This window comes from Micromys minutus, assembly GCF_963924665.1.
Source record: "Micromys minutus genome assembly, chromosome: 20".
NCBI classification, from domain to species: Eukaryota; Metazoa; Chordata; class Mammalia; order Rodentia; family Muridae; genus Micromys; species Micromys minutus.
This window is the reverse complement of record NC_137955.1, coordinates 32,070,962-32,090,437: the sequence shown is the minus strand read 5'-3', so window position 1 is coordinate 32,090,437 and position 19,476 is coordinate 32,070,962. Positions and strand designations below refer to the sequence as shown.

Here is a 19,476-nt window from a genome sequence, read left to right as displayed (position 1 = left end):
AACATTTGTATGAAAAATGACTACATTTTGGCAAGTGACAGAATTTTTACCATTGGTAGGTGGGGAACATATTTCTACACATGATGTGATGGCTTTAAGGAAACCATTTTTTATACAGTACTGATTGGGTAAATTACAGTAGTTTGTCTGTAATTGGAGAAGTGTTTTCTGAATGACGATTTCTATCTGAAAATTTGCTTTGCCTAGCAAAGCATAAGATGTGATAGCATAAATTTATTATATCCATCTCCCTTCAAGCACATGACCAAACAACTTTTTGATTGGTAGTGATATTATATGACATTATTTCGTGTTAAGAGCATGTTTATTTATATATATAATGTTTAATATATACAATGTCATATTATTAAATTTTATTATATTAATAATATATATACATATATATAAAAAATATCCTATCTTCTGCCTTGCTTACAACTGCTGCTCATTCGGAGTTTGCACTTTATTTATCCACACTTGCATCTGTATGGAGATAAGCAGGCATGTTTTCAATTGAAAGCAATTAGTTAGATTTTTGTTTGATTTGCTAAGAGCATTTTACTGCTAAACTTTTTTTTTTCTTCTAAATTTGGAACTCTGAAAGCTAGTCACCCTAACCTTCCAAGAAGTACTTATATGTCTAACTGAGCAGTAAATTTAGAGGAGCATTATACTAATTATGTTGACAAGTGCACTTGAAATCAATAGATTAATTCAATTCCCAGCCACTAGCATAATAAGTAAGTCTTACAGAAAGTAAAAGTACAAAGTTAAGTAATAAGAGTACCAGGAATAGATAATTAGCTATTATTAATTTTAGTTTATTTTCAATTGTTATTTGTACTGACATAGAATATTCATTGGCACTGTGTCAATTATTTCATTTTTAAAAGATATATTTATTTACATTTTGATGGTTATATATACATGTGTGTACCTGAATGAATATATTTATACCACATTACTATACAATACCCAATATAAGACAGTATTGGATCCCCTTAACTGGACTTAGATGTGTTGGAGAAATCTTATGGAAATACTGGGAAACAAATTTAATTAAAAGCTTTAAAAGTGCTTGTACTACCTGATTCATCCTCAAGTCCCATACTATGTCATTTTCAAACATATACTTTCACGGTGATTGACAATATTGAACTCCAAGTACTAGCCCTCTGAACCAGTCCTAATTACATATGATACTAATGAGTTAGACATTCTAAGCACCTTTGAGTAGCTAGTGTATTGTTTGGAAAAAGGCCTTTGACCATGATAGTATTTCCAAGTTAACCTCAGATGATGCATGTGGATTTTCTAAGCAGGTATGTGTTCTTAACTATTTATTCATCATGGCTAAAGTTGGACTCTACATCCTCAAGGTACAATAATGATAGACATGTTTTAAGACAGTTTCATGTTGGTTGTCCACACCAGAAATAATTATGAGCTTGACAAAGAGGAAAGCAAATTGTTAATAAAAATTTCAAGAAGCAGGGAGTGATGGTGGCTTCAAAGACTGAGCACATTCTAGAATCCGAAGATGGGTTGAGACTGAAGGACTGTACGTGTGTAAATTTGTCACTTAATGACAGGTAATGAATGCTCCTGAAATAGAGTGAACTTGTCAACAAATTAATTTGTAGATAAAAATAGTATCTCACAATCCTGGAAAGCCTCTTAGCAGAATGCCTAAGAAAGCAGTACCCAGGATTGCATATCCAACTTACAAGAAAATCATCAATGCAATGCTATTTTAAGTAACTGTGTTTTAGTTACCAAAAAGTTCCTGAAGCTATAAAAATTCCCTGCATAATAAAGTTGATAAAATTATAATATACCCTTATGTTATAAAGGCCTTTGGTGTGTTGCCAAATTCATGAATCATGCACTGAAACCTTTTCACCGAAAGCCTCATATCTTAGTCAAATAATGCCACTTTCACAAAATAGCATAAGCTGTATATTTATAACACAAATTATTTTTTCACACATTTTTTTGCAACATCTGAGAACATGTGTTAGATTTGCTGAGGTGTGTTTCAGACTTATTTCCTGTATAAAGTCAGCAATTGATAATGCCATTTGATAGTAGGTAGAAGGGAGCTCCAAGATTTCTATGGTAAGGATATAATATCGTTTGAGAAAAATCCAACTTTATATTCTAATCACTTTTACAAAATATCAATCTTCTTTTGTTTTTGTTTTTGTTTTTTTTTTTTTTTTGTTTTTGTTTTTTTCTCACACCACTGCAGGGGATTGAATAATTACAATGAATTTTAACAAATGCATACTGGACTTACTTGTCTTGGAAGAAAACCTTTTAAAGCTGAGTCCTGCCCTTAAAATGGATTGGGGGTTTGTCATTAGTGTCCTGCCTTTGAGGACATAGAAGGATTTAGTTGGAAAACACAAAGTGGGTTTTCACTACCTGTTAAATATTCACATGCTTTAATATTGAGTTTCTCAGCATGAAGCATGATAATGTGTTGCCATGTCAGAAAGACTCAGAGTTGGCTATTTGTCATTGCAGCCTGAGTATAAGAATAAAACATTCAAAATGTATCATTTAATTAGCCAGGACACATAGTATATATCTGAATATGTCAATCTGTCATGCCAAAATTAATACAGTTATGTACTATAATAAAAATGCCAGAAATTTTGACTAAGTTCAAAAACTTATATACAAAAAAAATTGAAATGAAATGCACTAAACATAACAGACAGATCTATTTACAGGATTGCAGTAGTTTTTATAGGAAAGAAGTGTCACAAAATAAATTTGATATGAGGTTGATTTATATTAGGTATAATACATATTGACCTGAAAATGTCAAAAATACTTATTTCATATTTTTTCTGTATAAAAGGTGATCTAATAAAATTTAAAAAGTCCTTACTATGTAAATCAACTATTGGGACAATTAATGTTATACGTGAGAAATAAATTCAGGAAGACTATTAGGAATCCATTGGATGATCAATTCCGACTTTGTCTTCATCTGTAAGCCATGTTTAGTTGAACGTCATGTTTAGTTGAACTCATAAGACCTTGGATCTAGTTGTAAATGGCTCAGAAACTTCAACTTTGATACAACAAAATCAATCTACAAACTTTAACTATGGTCCAGTGAGTGAGAATAAACTCATATTTCAAAACTCAAATAGAAAAACTTTTAGCCTCCTAAGAAAAGAGAGAGAGAGGGTGAGAAAACAACATACATAAAGATACACATTTTCTAAAACAAAAGACTATATTGAGTTTTGTATGACATATTGAAATATTTTGATATATTTTATAGATTTTACTATAGTGAAGATCAATAAATTTTAAATGTATCCATCTCAGAAACATATTGTGAAATAAACATAGATTGCCTACCAAAGAGCATATATTTTATGTCAAAATAAGTTTCTTTATAAAGAAGTACCTAGCAAAATTTATGGCCTCTACTCATGCTGCAAATATATTAGAATAGAATGTACAATTTCAGATAGCAAACATGTAGAGTTTGACAAAACAAGGATTATAACATAGCTAGTGTACTTACTTACCTAACCAATACAGTTAAGAATATTGACTTTAAATATTATTTTTATGTAGGTCAGAAAAAATGAAGCATCTGGAGCTGATATTCACTAATTTTTGGTCAGGAATATCTTCGTATTCTCTGTGTTCAGTGAGAAAGGTAGACGAGTCTTCAGGACTTCTGTACTTGAGTTGATTTACTAGGCTTTTTCATCACAAACCTATGTAGCGGAAACTCTTCTATATCTCTGGTTTCAATACACTGGTTAAATATTTTTGATAATACTCATGTATTTAGCTAATCTATACATAGTATTTTATTTTATGGCTATTTTTCTCAGTAAATGATTTAATTTGTAGATATATTTAAATTTACTTTAATTGAAAAATGTTAGAATAATTTCTCTGAATTAAAAAATAGCCCTACATATTGGTTAATTAAATTAATATCTATGCAAATAAAGTACATTAACATCTATTAGTTATGTCTAGTATAAAAGTAAAGTAAGTATTAACTGAAGCCACACATTGTATTTGATTATCAATTTATTTATTATAGTTTAGTTTTTAAAAGAAATCTTCATATTTTACTTCATGACTATCAAATACTACATCTCACTTCTTGTCTGTGTACTTAGGCAATGAAACACTTTCTGGTTGTGATAATAGGTGTAGATCAACTTAGGATTAAAACCATTAGCAGTGAATTTTATGGTCTCAAAGTGACAAGTCCCTCTTTAATTTCCAATTAGTTAAAACAACCTTATTTTACACTTGGAACAAAGGGAAGTCACTATTTTAGTGGCCATTGCTCATGAGTTCCAGATGCATATTTTGGCTGAATTAAGTTATTGTCTGTCCTGAGTTGTGGAATATGCGCTTCCCTGACATGTCACAAACTCACAGAAAACTCAGAACATTAGCAGAAAAAATGTGATCATTGACTATGATGGGTAAGGGCAGGGGAGGATCAATATTACATTTAGTGAAGTTGTATTTTAGTAATTGACCAAGATTATGATTCAGTGAAACTATACCTTTCTGTGTAAATTACTTTATATCTTCAGAATTAAACTTTTTATTACACCTGTGATTATAACTTAATATTTAAAAGCTAATTTTCTGAAATCTTGATTTTATTCTCCCTGGTTCCATGAAATACCAATAGAAATTTTCCAAAATAATACTTTAGATCTAGATCAATTCTATCTACCCCCCCAACACACACCAGAACACAAATTCACAGAGATTAACAAATGAGAGAGAGAGAAAGAGAGAGAGAGAGAAAGAGAGAGAGAGAGAGAGAGAATATCATGTATGTAGATGAATAAAAACACCACCAATGGGCCCAGAATCTCTATGATAGTCCATTGGATCACAAAATCCCAGTGTCTTTGGAAAGTTAGGAAAGGAAACCATCAGACTAGTTATATCTTACTGGGATGTATTTGTTTACTATTCTGGAGAGTTTTAATTGCTAACTTCACAGAATGTATATTCTCAGTAGATAGTGGCCTCTGGACATATCAGGATGGATTTTTTTTTTTTTTTTTTGCATGCACAAGTTGAGGTGTGAAGACTTCCCATAGTAGTTGACATTATTCCCAAATCTTATTAGCTGAATGTTGAAAAAAGAAAACTAAATCTAGGTGAGTGTTGTCAGCAGCCTTTTATTTTACTTAGTTAGTCGATGAAATATGATTATGCAACACAAACTCCTTTTCCCTTGATTCTATATAATGACTGACTTTTTCCTCAAACTGTGATCTGAAATCAATGCATGCTTCTTTTTGTGCTATTATCAGAATATTAGATCAGAGTTCACTGAAAACAAACTAAGATGTTTAACATGTTTAACCTTGGGTTCAACCTGCAGTTCTGTAAAGTTCTGTTTTATGACTATTCTGTGCTACAGACACACACACACACACACACACACACACACACACACACACACAGTATATTGTGTTATAATAATACCCAACTCTGGGTGTTAGAATGTACTATCTTTTGTTGGCTTTAGATATGTCTATGAGACCATCTTATCATTGCTGTGGATGTGTTATGTTTTCAGTGTTAGTTCAGCTTGCTCAATTACTAATGGCTGCTTCTTAAGATGTGTTAAGGAACCTGGTAGTGTGCATTATAATTGTTTGTTTCTCTTTCCTTAAGGCTATGAAAGATTCCTTAATAGATTCATAGTGAATGTCACATTATTATGCCATATAAAATGGTTAAAGTTACTTAAACTTCTATTGTTTAATGTGGAATACAAGTATGCATTATTAGTTTAAATATCACATTTTAAAAATCTAAGCAAGCACACATCTTTTTTCCATCTGTGTTCAGAAATAGGAACTGTTTTGGCAAGAAAATTATTTTTACTTGTCATATGACTACAGATAAAATGAAAGATATTCATATCTACTATTCCACTTTGTAAATATCACTTCATTTCTTACCACTAGACTTAACTAAAGCCTTTGCAGTAAAAGCTCCTTTAAGTACATACTTTACATATTTTGTCAGTAATATATTTCATGATCTTTTGTCAACTCATAATAGAAAGTGAATGGATAGCAAATAATAATAATTTATATATATGTATATATTATACCATACAGTTATATATATTACACTATATCTGAAACCTATGGAAAATTTAATTTTGTTTATTGAATTTAATAAATGAGTAAATAACTGCTAAGAAAATTTATGCAGTATCCAAACAATTTTAATTCAACTAGAATTTATTTAAATTGTTCACATAGATGGCCCAAAAATATTTCTCCTCAGGAATTTTAGAGAGAATGTATGTCCCTAACTCTATAATTGGTATCTTGAAAAAGCAGAATGTTTCCAATTTCAGAGAAACAATAAATCTTGGGATGAATATTTTGCAACATTATTTTATAGACATCTTTCTATCCATCATGAAAATCACAAGTTGTTGAAATCTGACAAGCTATTTATCACCTAGTATTAGTCAGTCATCTTTCCCCATGCTTAGATGTGCTCAGCTGTTACAGGGAGATGGGAGAGTCCTTAACAGTGAGACTCATTACTGCTACAGTTTGTACTAATTCTTACAATAAATTTGTTTTCATCCAAATATTTCCTGAAGATTTTATATTGGCACATTTCAAGAGGTGTTTCAGAATCACTTATGAAAAAACAGTTTGACAATATAGAAAAATATTTTAAAAGCACCTTGATGAAAAATATGAAATAATAGCACTCTAAACTCATTATAGATGGAGTGTTGTGTATTACATGGATGAGACCAAGGCATAAAGATAAAACTACTCATAAATAAAATTAAAAAAAAAACACAGTGGATAAAAATACAACAGCCAGTGTTGAGGATTGATTTTAATGCTTTGTCTTAACTCACCACCTAGAATCACACTGAAATCTGTGTGTTTAGATGTCAGAGGAAGCCTGCCCCCTAGTTGGCTCTGATGGGAAATAAAGTTGCCAATGGCCATTGACTACCAAGAATTAAAAGTGACAGGATTTTAGATTGTGTGGGCAAGGAAGGGAAGTGGGATAGTGGCCAAGAGTTGGAGGTAGAAGAGTTAGATAATCGAGCTGCTGAAGAGAAAGCATTTTATAATGTAGGTGGAAAGGAAATGCAGCCCTATGGTGTGGCTGCACAGAAGGTAACAGGGCCACAAAGAGAAAATATATATTGAGAAGGGGCTAAGCAAAGAATAGGGAAAAAATGTATGCTAGCCACGGTGAGGATAGATATGCCTAACCATTGAGGTAATCAAGGCATATCAAAATTATCATGCCTGTGTGTATCTTTCATTCATTAACCCAAAGAGTTCTTGGGCTGGTGAGCACTGGAAACCATCCAGGAACCGTAATGGTTTAACTAATTAACAGGTCTGTTCCCAGAGAAACAGCAAACTGCACACTTAAGAGGCAGTTGAAGTCATTTTATTGAAGTTATCAAATTTTAACTATTTTATGTTCTGAGGTTCTTATATGTAATTATATTTTGAAAAAATTCAAAGTTTCTATCCTGAGGTGATGACATATATTATATGATCTGTTCTTGTCCAGGATTATACATTTGGGATGAAACAGTCACATAGTTAGGAGTTAAGTTTGAATTTTTAGAATGCAGAAGGGCTTATGAGTCATTGAATAATTCTCTGAAAGTTGGTATCTGACAGTTGCAGAAGTGTGGATTTTTCTCTTTATTTAAATAAAAACATTAAATATTAAAACCATTAAGTATTAAATAATTAATCATTAAATACCTAGAATATATAACAAAAAAGTGAATCAAGATAGAAAAGCAATTTAATTGCAGAAAATATTATATCACACTAGATATCTTTAAATCAAAATTTTAAAATATATTTTCCTAATTGTCATCTTATATTAATTCAATATAAATGTATTCTATCAATACATATATTCATTCAAATATATTTATATTCATAATTATGATCATGACAATAAAGATTATCTATTTTTCTTTATTCCAATTAGGTACTCAAGTCTAGGAACTTATTCAAAGAAGCTGTCTGAAAAAAAAATATATATGCTATAATTGCTGTTTTATGGCTTGAATTTGGTAAAATATTTTATATCTCTATCAGGTGTGTTTCTGAAAAAATATTTGCACAGATCTACTTTTGCTACTGCAGTGCCTACCTTCTCAGTTATCTTCAGGGAGGAACTTCCATTGCCTCTTTAATGTTTAACCAAAGTGCACTAAAGCACTTGCAATTTGGTTCCTAAGGAGAAAAACAATATTTACCAGTTCTCTGACCAAATGTGCTGTTGACATCAGATCATGCTTCCGTGCTGAGATAAATACTGAAATTCTAGGGTTCTTTCAATATGAATTAAAAGAAAGATTGCCTTAAATATTGATTCTAATGGTGTTTGAGTGAAATGATTTCCTTTGCGCGTGCGCACACACACACACACACACACACACACACACACACACACACACACATACACACACACACACACACACACACACACACACACAAACACACACAAAACCTGTATTGGGAGCTGTCTAGCATTGTCATCTGGTGAGCTTTCTTGTATGATAATGAAAGAGAACTGACAACTTTCAAAGTCAAATAGATTTTTGTCTCTTCTTGCACTGTAACAAAGGATACTTGAATTATTGATTTCTGTTTGGTCCTCAAATGTTAAGTGATTGAAATTATTTTCTATGTCCATTTCCAGTTTTTTTTTTTTTTTAACTTTCTCATAAGTTTGTTGTTCTGTCTCAGAGGATGTTCCAATTATAATTAGAAGTGTGTCTTATTGTTGAATTCAGATGTGTAAATGTGCAGGGCTAAAGAATTACTAGAGACAGCCGTTTTACATGTATTGCTTATTTTGTATTTCTTTATATCAATAGTTTGAGATAGCATTTGAGTTGGCACTTTTAGATTATTAGATCTATTGTTATTAGATTAAATATTTAACCAGGGTGGGCCCCTTTCTTCAAAATAAATTGCTTAAAATTAATCCTGCTTGTTGAATTCACATTCTTGTATTTTTAAAGACTGAATAATCTGTTACCTGCTGGCTACATGCAAGAACTACTTTCAGTTCCTGAGGGATACTTGCTTTTTGTCAAACACAAACGTCCATTCTCCACCTTTCTGTTTTTTATTTCTCCTTACCATGAAAAGCACATCCCCTGCTTATAAGACGATAGTGTGATTTCATCAAATGCAACTTAATTATAGAGGAGACAGTCCCTATTTTAATCTGAAATGAATGGCAACTTTAATTAGGAGCACAAGCTTCCTTTCATCACAATACACAGAATGTTTCAGAGTATGGTATCTCATATTTCCAGTAACCTGAAACATGATGGGAAAATCTTCAGGATAGAATGTATTCTTGGAACCCTGCCTACCAACAAGAATGCTAACCAATCTTGCTGTATTCAATCCTTATCCATTTTCTGTGACTGCAGGTTGATTGCTGCCTTCATAGGAACTGGGTTCCTGTGTAGTGTGCTTTCTCATGCAGGCTTATCAACAGAGAAGGAGGTGTTCTTTGTGCAGTTCGGGTTCATTGCCTCCAGTGCACATCTTTGTTGCTCACTCCAGAATGTTAAGGAAGAGGACATTACCAATTTGCTCTCTGAGTATGTGTTCGGTTTCTTCTTTTTTGGTATTCAGGAAGTACAATGCACTTGGCTTTTAAATGCTATCAGAGATGAATACATCAATCAATGTCCATGTCATTTGCTCTAGGCTATATTGCATGCTGATTACAAACTAATGAGAAGTGCACACAGATTGTGAAGTAGAGCACACAAAGCCAGATAAACTGGGTCTCCTTTGAGCTCAGATTTGGCAAATAATTGTTTTTAAAGAGTCTCCATTAATCTATCTATCTATCTATATATATATACATATATACGTATACATATACATATATATGTATATATATGTATATAAATGGTGTTATGTAGTGTTTCTGTGCACATTAGTTATTTCATTTTTACATCACAATATATCTAGATTTAATTCATCAGCCATTTATATAATGGAAGCTGTGTGTGCTTTTGATCTGAATGATTTGCTGTTATTATGTAAACGCATTGCTCTAATTTTGAATTTTCCTGATTCCCAAATGTCTGTCTGTTGATGTCCCATAATTATGATGATATGAGCAAGTGGTAAAATCAATACAAGGTGGGGTGTGGGAAGGAGCTAAGCCTTTGGAGGTAGGTACTTGAGTGGGGTGTAAAGTAATGTAATCTTCCTCGCTAAACAACAATATTAGTTCTATCAGAGATGTCACAAACATTAGCTGTTCATACTGCTTATGGGTTTGAATTGAATGATAGTATACATGCATCATTTTATCCACTTATTAGCTCATTCATTCTAGATTTATGTTTTATTCTTTCACTGATTCATGAGTTAGTTTATTTTCACTAATTGATTAGTATTAGTATTCATGGAATAAAAATCGGGTTGGCGATGTGTTATCATTATATTTCCTTTAGATAAAATATTTAATGATATCACAATATAATTTATAATGTTAATTATGAGTTCCAACATGATTTAACATAATGGTTAGTCTAATGTGCATTTAAACACCATTACTCTGAACATTTTCATATACTGATGGGTTTTCTTCTTGGGTGTCATGTTATTACCTATGATTTATTTAAGTTACTTATTTTCCATGCATAAAACTTTTATTCCTCTTACATGGACTTTAATACATGTGTTCTTAACAATTATGCTTGGATTGTTCATGAAAATTTCGTAAGACATTAAAACAAAGCTAGCCGTCATCTTGAGTTGTTCCCCTATTAACTATTTTTTACAGCACATGTATGTTCCGCAAGTATCAACAGGAAAAAAAAATCACAAAACAAAAACAAAAACAAAAAAAAAAAAACCTAAAAAAAACCCAAAAGGTTAAATACATGAGTTTTTCTTTACTGCTGTGCTTGATACACATGGAGCCGGGAACACCAAGTAACACGTTTTACTGCATCTTTACTTTTAACAATTGTCCATAGAGAGCCTAAAACATTTAAATACAAATAAAATGTGTAGCAGAAATAATGAAAGCAAACAGCAGGTAACTTTACAAATAATGGAATGTGAACCGTTTCTGCCCTTCTCAGAGTAGATTGGGTCACAACTTTGTGTGGAGACGCCTTCTGGAGCTGTGGTCAATGGTGTGCACACAGACACACGATTCTAGCATGCATCCACAGTATATTTGTGTCCCAGACTCACACACAAGTGCTCCAAGCCTTACAGTACCCACACAGACTACACTCAGGACTGGAACCCATTATCCTGTTTATTCCCCGCCACCACACGCCAATATGTAGGCGGTTTTCTTTGCTTAGACATGGAAGCAGTTTTAACACTGGCCCTATTAAAGCAACAATGTACTTATGCCATACATGTGTAACTCGTGTAAAAATTCCACATCCCATATTGGCCACCTCAAGATGAAAACGAGTAATTCCCTAAAGTTAACTGGCTCTACTCCCCTAATATTAAAACATAAAACCACATGGGAAATATAGAAATTCAAATAGAGGTAACACAAACCTGTCATAAATCGTAAACAAACAAAACTATCCGTGGGACAGCACGGATGACAAATGGTCTACTGTGTAAATTTTAGAATGAGGCAGACAGAGGTTGCACGGCTGGTTAATTTTCCCCTCCTTCTCCTGCTTCTGCTTCGTTTTCTTGTGTATCCGATGTCCACAATGTCCAGTTGTCTCTCAGTGACTGCATTATTAGCGTGCTGTCTTAGTACTGCTCTTCACGTAATGCCTCGAGTAGAGCAATGGCTTCATCAAAAGCTGTTTTTGCAAGAGAGCAGGCTTTTTCGGGAGAATTCAAGATCTCGTAGTAGAACACAGAGAAGTTGGGAGCCAGACCCAGCCTGATGGGGTTTAACTGCTGCATCTCCTTTTTCTGATTTCAAATGGTACGCTTGCTGCGACTGGTCCACAATTCCTTTCTTGTCATCACCGGCAGCAACCTCAGCCAGGTAACGGTAGTAGTCATCCTTCATTTTCAAATAGAAGACTTTGCTTTGTGGTTGCCAAGCATTGGGGATCAAGAACTTTTCCAAAAGAGGCAGATGTTGCAGATGTCCCTCAGCTCAGTCTCAATCTTCTCTCTGGACACTTGAGCCATCTGCTGCTTTTTCTCAGCACCTTCCGTCCTCTGCTCAATACTTGAGACGACCCTCCAAGATTGATCTACGGGCTCCTACAATGTTTTTGTATGCAGCAGAAAGAAGGTTCTTCTCCTCATTAGACAGCTCGGCTCCTTGCTCAGTGACAGACTTCATGCAGGCTGACATGTCATCTTACTGCTCAGCATGCTCGGCCCGCTTGGCCTTCTGCACCAGCTCATTTTTATCCATAACTGGATATGCTGTGTCCAGAGTGTGTGGCGGCACATGGACCTGGCTCAGCAGTCTCTGGGTGGTGGTGGCGGCGAGGCTGAGACTCTGTCCCTGATCTGGCTGCTCACAGGCTACAGCCACCGTTCCTTTTTTTTTTTTTTAAATAACTTTACTTATTTTGATTTTTCTCATGCACTTGGGCTGTGTATTCATTACAAAACGTTCAAAAAAGCATTTCACTACTTTAAAAATTGATTCTTCAACCTTTTTGTCCCTCAAATTACTATATAGGAGCAATTTAGTTTTATTACCTGTCACCTTTTGCATTTTGCTCTTATTTCTTATATTGAATGCTATATTTGAAAATGTATTTATCATACTTGTAGTAGTATATTGCTGAATGTTTCCTAATCTCAGGTTAGACATCTACTTTTTAACAGAGAATTTTTTTAAATTTATATCAGCAAGAGGCAATTATCTTCAATCTTCTGTATGTAATTGTTGCATGCTATTACAACTTCTCAAACTCCAAAAACAAGCACTACTTCTTTCTCCTCCTCTTCTTTTTTTTTCTTCTCCTCCTCTTCCTGGTCCTCTTCTCCTCCATCTTCTCCTGTGATGAAGGGTATCATTTGGTTTTTTTTTTCAAGAGGTTGCATTGACTACTTAGATCACGTTGTATATTATAGATATTGTAACAATGTTTACTTCTTCCATTTAAGTCACATTTCTCTTTTCCATCTCAAAATTGTTTTTATTTTTTAGGTTTCAATTTCTATGACCATAACTCCTGCACATGGTCCCTCCCTCTTCTTCCAGCCTTCTCCTCTGAGATCTTAGAACGCTGCCCTTAGTATTCACATAAGCTGGTCCATCAATTCTCTGAAGGCTTAGGAGCTGACTCTCCCAGTGCAGTCTGTCAAGGAAACACTGTTGGGGAGCAAATTTCACAGATAGGCAACATCATTAGAGACCACCCCCACTCCAGCTATTGGTGGTCCCACATGGAAACTGAGAAGCACATCCCCTACATATGTGTCAGAGTCCAACTCTGTCCCTGATCTGGCTGCTCACAGGCTACAGCCACCGTTCCTTTTTTTTTTTTTTTTAATAACTTTACTTATTTTGATTTTTCTCATGCACTTGGGCTGTGTATTCATTACAAAACGTTCAAAAAAGCATTTCACTACTTAGTGGCTCAGTCTTTGAGAGTAACTGTGGGGTTCTGTATGGGTTAAGTCACCTATTGGATGGAGCCTGTCATAGGACAGTTATGCCAAGTTTCTGCCTGCAAGCATGACAGAGTATCATTAATAGTGTCAGGGATTCACGCTTTCCCATGAGATAAGTCTCAAGTTGGGAAGGTTAATGGTGGCCATTTCTGCAGTCTCTGAGTCTCTGATTCACCTTTTAATTATTTTTCCTCTTAATTATGTTTCTTTTTTTCTCTTTTTTATTAGATATTATGTATTTACATTTGAGATGTTATCACATTACTCCAACCTGCTCCCACCCCCTCCCTCTCCAGAACTTTTTAACATACTGCTTAGATACTTCCAGATTATTTATTTATATATCTACATATTTCAGGCAATTTCCCACTTGAATTCAGTTTCAGATAACATTTTATTTGCATGAATTTACAATTCTAAGTTTTATTATATATATATACATATATATTTGTATAATGTGATATATATGGTAATATATCACATATAAAATCTATACATATATAAGAAACAATACAGATGTGAGGCCTTGGTGAGACTGGGGTACTTGATATGTGAAATTCACAAAGAATCAATAAAAAGCATTTAAAAAAGAAAGGTGAAAATTAAGTGGAACAGTAACAATAATAATCAAACCTTTGACACATCTATGACACATCTTTGTTCTATGACATATCTTCATTCTATGACACATCTTCATTCTATGACACATCTTCCTTCTATGACACATCTTCATTCTATATAGACCACCAATGTCATTGGTAGAAGCCAACAGGAAGCTGAATAAAATAAATTTTTAACTGTGAAAGAAAATGGTCATCACTGGATTTTTGCTGTCATTTCTTTGCTTTTTTTAATTGTCATAGAAAGAGACTAATGGATGTTTTATTCTAGTTTGTGTTCATCATTAGCTTACAAATATGGTCCCGCCTAACTGAATGAATTTCTATATTTATTTACTCAGAAATACCGAAAGTCTATCAGCTTTAATATTTTCCATTATCTATAGAAACAAGCACATCATTGCCTTCAATTAGTTATTGTGTCATTTAGTTAAAGATTTTAAATATATTAAAGGAGATATGGTTCCATGGGGAAGGGTATTCACTGGTCAAAGTACTTGTTGGTTAAACAAAGTAACTTGAGTTTGAATCTCAGACACATTACAATCTAAATCCTGTGAAGGGGTTAAACAGGAGGGTCAGAAGGACTGACAACCCATCATGCTAAGTCCATGTTCAGTGCAAAACTACTCTACAAGGGAACTAGGCAGAGAATAACAAAGGGAACATCATATATATATATATATATCACTAGCGTTTGTATAATTAGGTGCTTGAACACACAAATAAAATTCCATAAAACCAAACAACGATATACTGTACACACACACACACAGACAGAGAGAGAGAGAGAGAGAGAGAGAGAGAGAGAGAGAGAGAGAGAGAGAGAGAGAGAGAGAGAGAAAGAGAGAAAGGGGGAGAGAGAGGTTGGAGATAGGAGGGAGAGAGAGAAGGGAGGAGAGGAGGGAGGATTTAAATATGCTATATAGATGAGACCTGTGAGAAAGGTCTGAGAAAAATAAAGGCTTATCTATCTAATTGATGAATTTTCTAAAACTTTAAAACTGCTAAAGTAACATAAAATGGTAAAGTATAGCATAATCAAAACCAGAGAGAAATATTTGCCTTAGAAATACCTCAAGGAGAGGCTAATGCAACCACTCCCAATATTTTTATCAATTTACTCTATTTCAGGATGCTTTTCCTTATAATATACTATATATTAATATTATTTATATTTAAGGCAAAACAACTTGTGCAGTTTAAAAAGTAATATACATATTATTTATTAAGTTCTATTTACCACAATGTCGAAAACACCAAATGACCTATAATTTCAGGGTAAATATATATAATCATCTTTTTATATTCTCGATAAATACTGCTGCACATATGAACTAAGTTGAGCATATAGTCTCAACAATAGCAGCTTTAAATTTATTCACTTGGACAGATTTGGAATGAGGCCTTTACAGCATAGAGATCACTGCTGTGAATTTAGGAACTATACTTTACTGATTAACAGACCCCTGTCTTTTAAGATTTCAGGTAATTTGTTCCTTTACAAATTGATTTAAAGTAAATCAGAGAATGAAGAACTAACCCCACTAATTACTTATGCTTAGAAAGTAAGAGAGAAAATGAAAGAGCATTTAAGTTCTTTTATCCTAGTCACGATGCCCTTTGATCTCCAGTTTATTGATGTGTTCCATGTTTCCTTTGACTATGACAGGGCTGATTAGGTGTTCTGCTTTCATGTAATCAAAATAAAGTGTGAGAGGAATCAAAACTATTTAGTTCCAAACTGATAAGCTTTATTATCCAAGTTCAAGTTATGCTAAGTTTAATCTTATGATACTTCAACAGATAAATATTTCTAAATTGTAGTATATAGGATCCATTAACCTAAACATCAAGTACTTATCAATATCCATTTTTATTTCCTGCATCCTTCTAGTCATGCTAGTACTACAAACCCTGGGGAAAACAACAATAATTCTGAAGTAGTAGAAGGAACATCAGTAACTTTTAGAAATGAAAATTCCTCACTAAACTGATATTAAGAAACAATCAAGACCAAACAGATAACATCCAGAGAAAAACTAATTGTATTTCTGTATTTTGGTAATTTTAGGAGACTGGTTAATGTTTAGAAATGACTTCACCATTAGACTGATATTGAATAGACACCTAAAAGAAGTAATAGAGGAAAACTGAAGTATCCAATTTTTAGTTAAGAGCTTTGATTTGTTTTGCAGAGAATCTAAGTTCATGTCTAAGGACCACCCATGTATGGCATTTTACAAGGTCTCTGATAGCTATAGGGCATTGACTATCAATGGGATAAATCCCATCACCATATATATTATGAAAAGTTGAAATAAAATTGTTGAACTAAATCATTTGGATATTTGTTTATCACCTTTGCTATATAAAGTAGACCAAAATGCTAAAATAATGATATGAAAGTGTTGTTGTAAATCCCAACAATGTCACTGTTGCTATTGAAGAGTGAGATATTCCCTGTCCTGAGTGTGCCAGTGTGTGTGGCTTACACAGTATTAACATCAAAAGTATCACTATATTTGCATATAGAGATGGAAATTCATGGTACAAGTTCATGGCCAGGTATGGCATACAAAGAACATATTCTTAATGTGATTTAAAGCAGCAAGTTTTTTTTCACGTATGCATTATTGAATATTTTAATATATGTATGGTGCATCTTTCGTGTGACAACATCTGAACAATTTTGACAATAGAAAATATCACAAGATTTTTGATATATTGAATACTACTACTAATCATCCAAATTGCTAAATAATCTCGAGAAAGAAAGACCTTTATTTTAGAAACCGAAAAGCTTTTTTGTGATGTCAGTTTTTGCTTTTCTCTGCTGTATGATATGAATCCAATATAATACACTCCAAAGAAAAACTCCCTCCATTAAGTAAACGCTCTACAAAGTTACTTGTAATTCCATCCCAATGTTCTCCAAATGAGTCCCATCAGAAAATGAAACATCAACAAATTGTGTTGTTTATGTGGGGTAAAAAGAACCCACTGTGTATTGATGATGGAAATATAAGTCACTTTAGACAAACATTAAAAGCAGCAGGGAAGTTCCAAAATCTACTAAATATAAATATTAAATAATCCAACAGCATTATACCTGAGTATGCAGCCAAAGTAATCTATATAAACATGTAGTAATGATACTTGCAAATCCTTACACAAAATAATCGAAAGCCTGTTTATTTTAGCTCAGTTATATTACTGTATGCATTTCAGCATACTGAAGCAGCAACACCACAGTAATGGGTATATGTGTGAACTCACAGTAGCTGTAGTTGCCTTCCCAAGGTGTCATTGTCATGTCATGAAGGGAAAGAGGTTCTTAGGACAAATTGTATTAAAAGGAAGTATTGACAGTTACTAACTGTTGCAGAATTAAGAGATTTCCTTTTCTACTGTAGCCACCGTTTTCAGAATGAACAACTTGACTTATATGGTGAAACCCACTTAGTCACAAAATTGAAACCTAAAGACTTGAAGGTGAATTATAGATTTGGTGGGAGGTTAATGGTGGTAAAGGGACGAGGATAAGGGAAGATGAGGTAGGAATGCATGCATTGTATTCCTGTATGAAAGTGAAATCTTCTAAAAATAATTTAAAACATTTTTGGTATTATAATACAGTTCTGACAGTGTTTGCTTCCGTCTCCTCCTAAACCTTCCAGTGTATGCCTCAGTCTCTTTAGAACTCATCTGCTGCTTTTCTCAATTGTTGATGTTGTTGTTATTGTTTATTTCTAAGCCCATAAATTAGACCTTTTACTCAGTATAATATTAATTATATGTATATGTTTTTAAGGATGACAATTTGGTACTGAAAATTGAACTTTCTCGAGCATCTATTGCGATAGATAATAATGCCAGCCTAGCTGGTTAATGGGTCTCCTAACCTCTTTCCTGTGACAGAATAAAGAAAATTGGTTATGGTCTTTGGGATGTATTGAGCAGAAAACCAAGACTGTTGTAGTGAGAGAGAAACCAGTAACTTCATTCCAACAAGTCTCTAAAGCTATTTTTCAACAGTTTGTATTAGTTGATATATGACAATCAGTGATATTTAACTGTTACTGTTATCAATACATGTCATAAAGTCACTTGAATGCATTTTTTTCTGAACTATTCTAATATGAGGTAGAGCTTAGCCACTGACCATTAATATTCAAGTTAAAAATGACAATACTTCATTAAATTATATTGGTTGAAATCAATTGGTGGAAAAAGTATAAAATAAAAATGAAGTCTATATTTTAGGAACTACTTACAATAACGAAAATTATTTTTATACTTGAATGATATTGTCTTTGTTTAAGAATCTACAGTGCTGTAAATCCTGAAAATCATCAGTTGATTTTAAAAAAAATAAAGCCTGAATTATTAATCAAGGGTTTTGCTTTATTTTTAGCTCTGACATAATCATAGCCAACAATAAGGAGTTCCCAGTACTTTATCTGCTATCAGGTTATAAATGATCTGGCTGTCAATGCACTAAGTCCAAGGGCAGCAAATTAAATTCTCCCAGAAAATTAAAAATCACTTTCCAGTGGTTATTCTTGTCACAATAGAGGCATGATGAATAGCAGGACCTCTCCATTTCATTGCAAAGAACTGTAGATAGTAATTGAACAATATTAATTCAAGAGGGAATCATGACTTTTCTTCCCTTGAAAGGCATAAAATAAACTATGATTTTTGTCAGCAGTAAAAAATCTTAAGCTGCTGTACTAAAATCATCCGATTACTAATTCTATTTCTGTCTTTAGTTGCAGCTATTTTGTCAAATCACTGACAATAGTAGTAATGTGAGAAATAAATGTGTTAGTGAAGATTTATTTACTTATAGATTCTCCAGAAAACCGTAAGACAGCTGCATTTTTCACTTTCCCAAACTTCAAACCAAGTTGTACCACTTGAATTGCAATCATAGTATTCTAAACACTTACTAAAAATAATCCTTTACAATTAATGAAATAATCAAAACAATATAACATTCAGACAAATGTGAACTGTTTATATTAATAGATTTAAAAGTTGAAAAGACATGAAATATCATCATCTCAAAACCACAGGATCTTGAGAAATTATGAACTCTTTAAGAATGAAATCTATTTTTTCTCACTTAAAGTTTCAAGGGATATTTCAGATAGACAGATGAGAAAAAAAATCTTGAGATGACATAGAAA

At 33.1% G+C, this 19,476-nt stretch overlaps 1 pseudogene across 1 annotated transcript; it reads right to left on the bottom strand.

Annotated features, from left to right (window-relative positions):
• Positions 1 to 11,720: 11,720 nt before the first annotated feature.
• Positions 11,721 to 12,465, bottom strand: LOC308433467 (14-3-3 protein zeta/delta-like; annotated as a pseudogene). The gene has a single exon. The product of its transcript is annotated as a 14-3-3 protein zeta/delta-like (transcript).
• Positions 12,466 to 19,476: the final 7,011 nt, after the last annotated feature.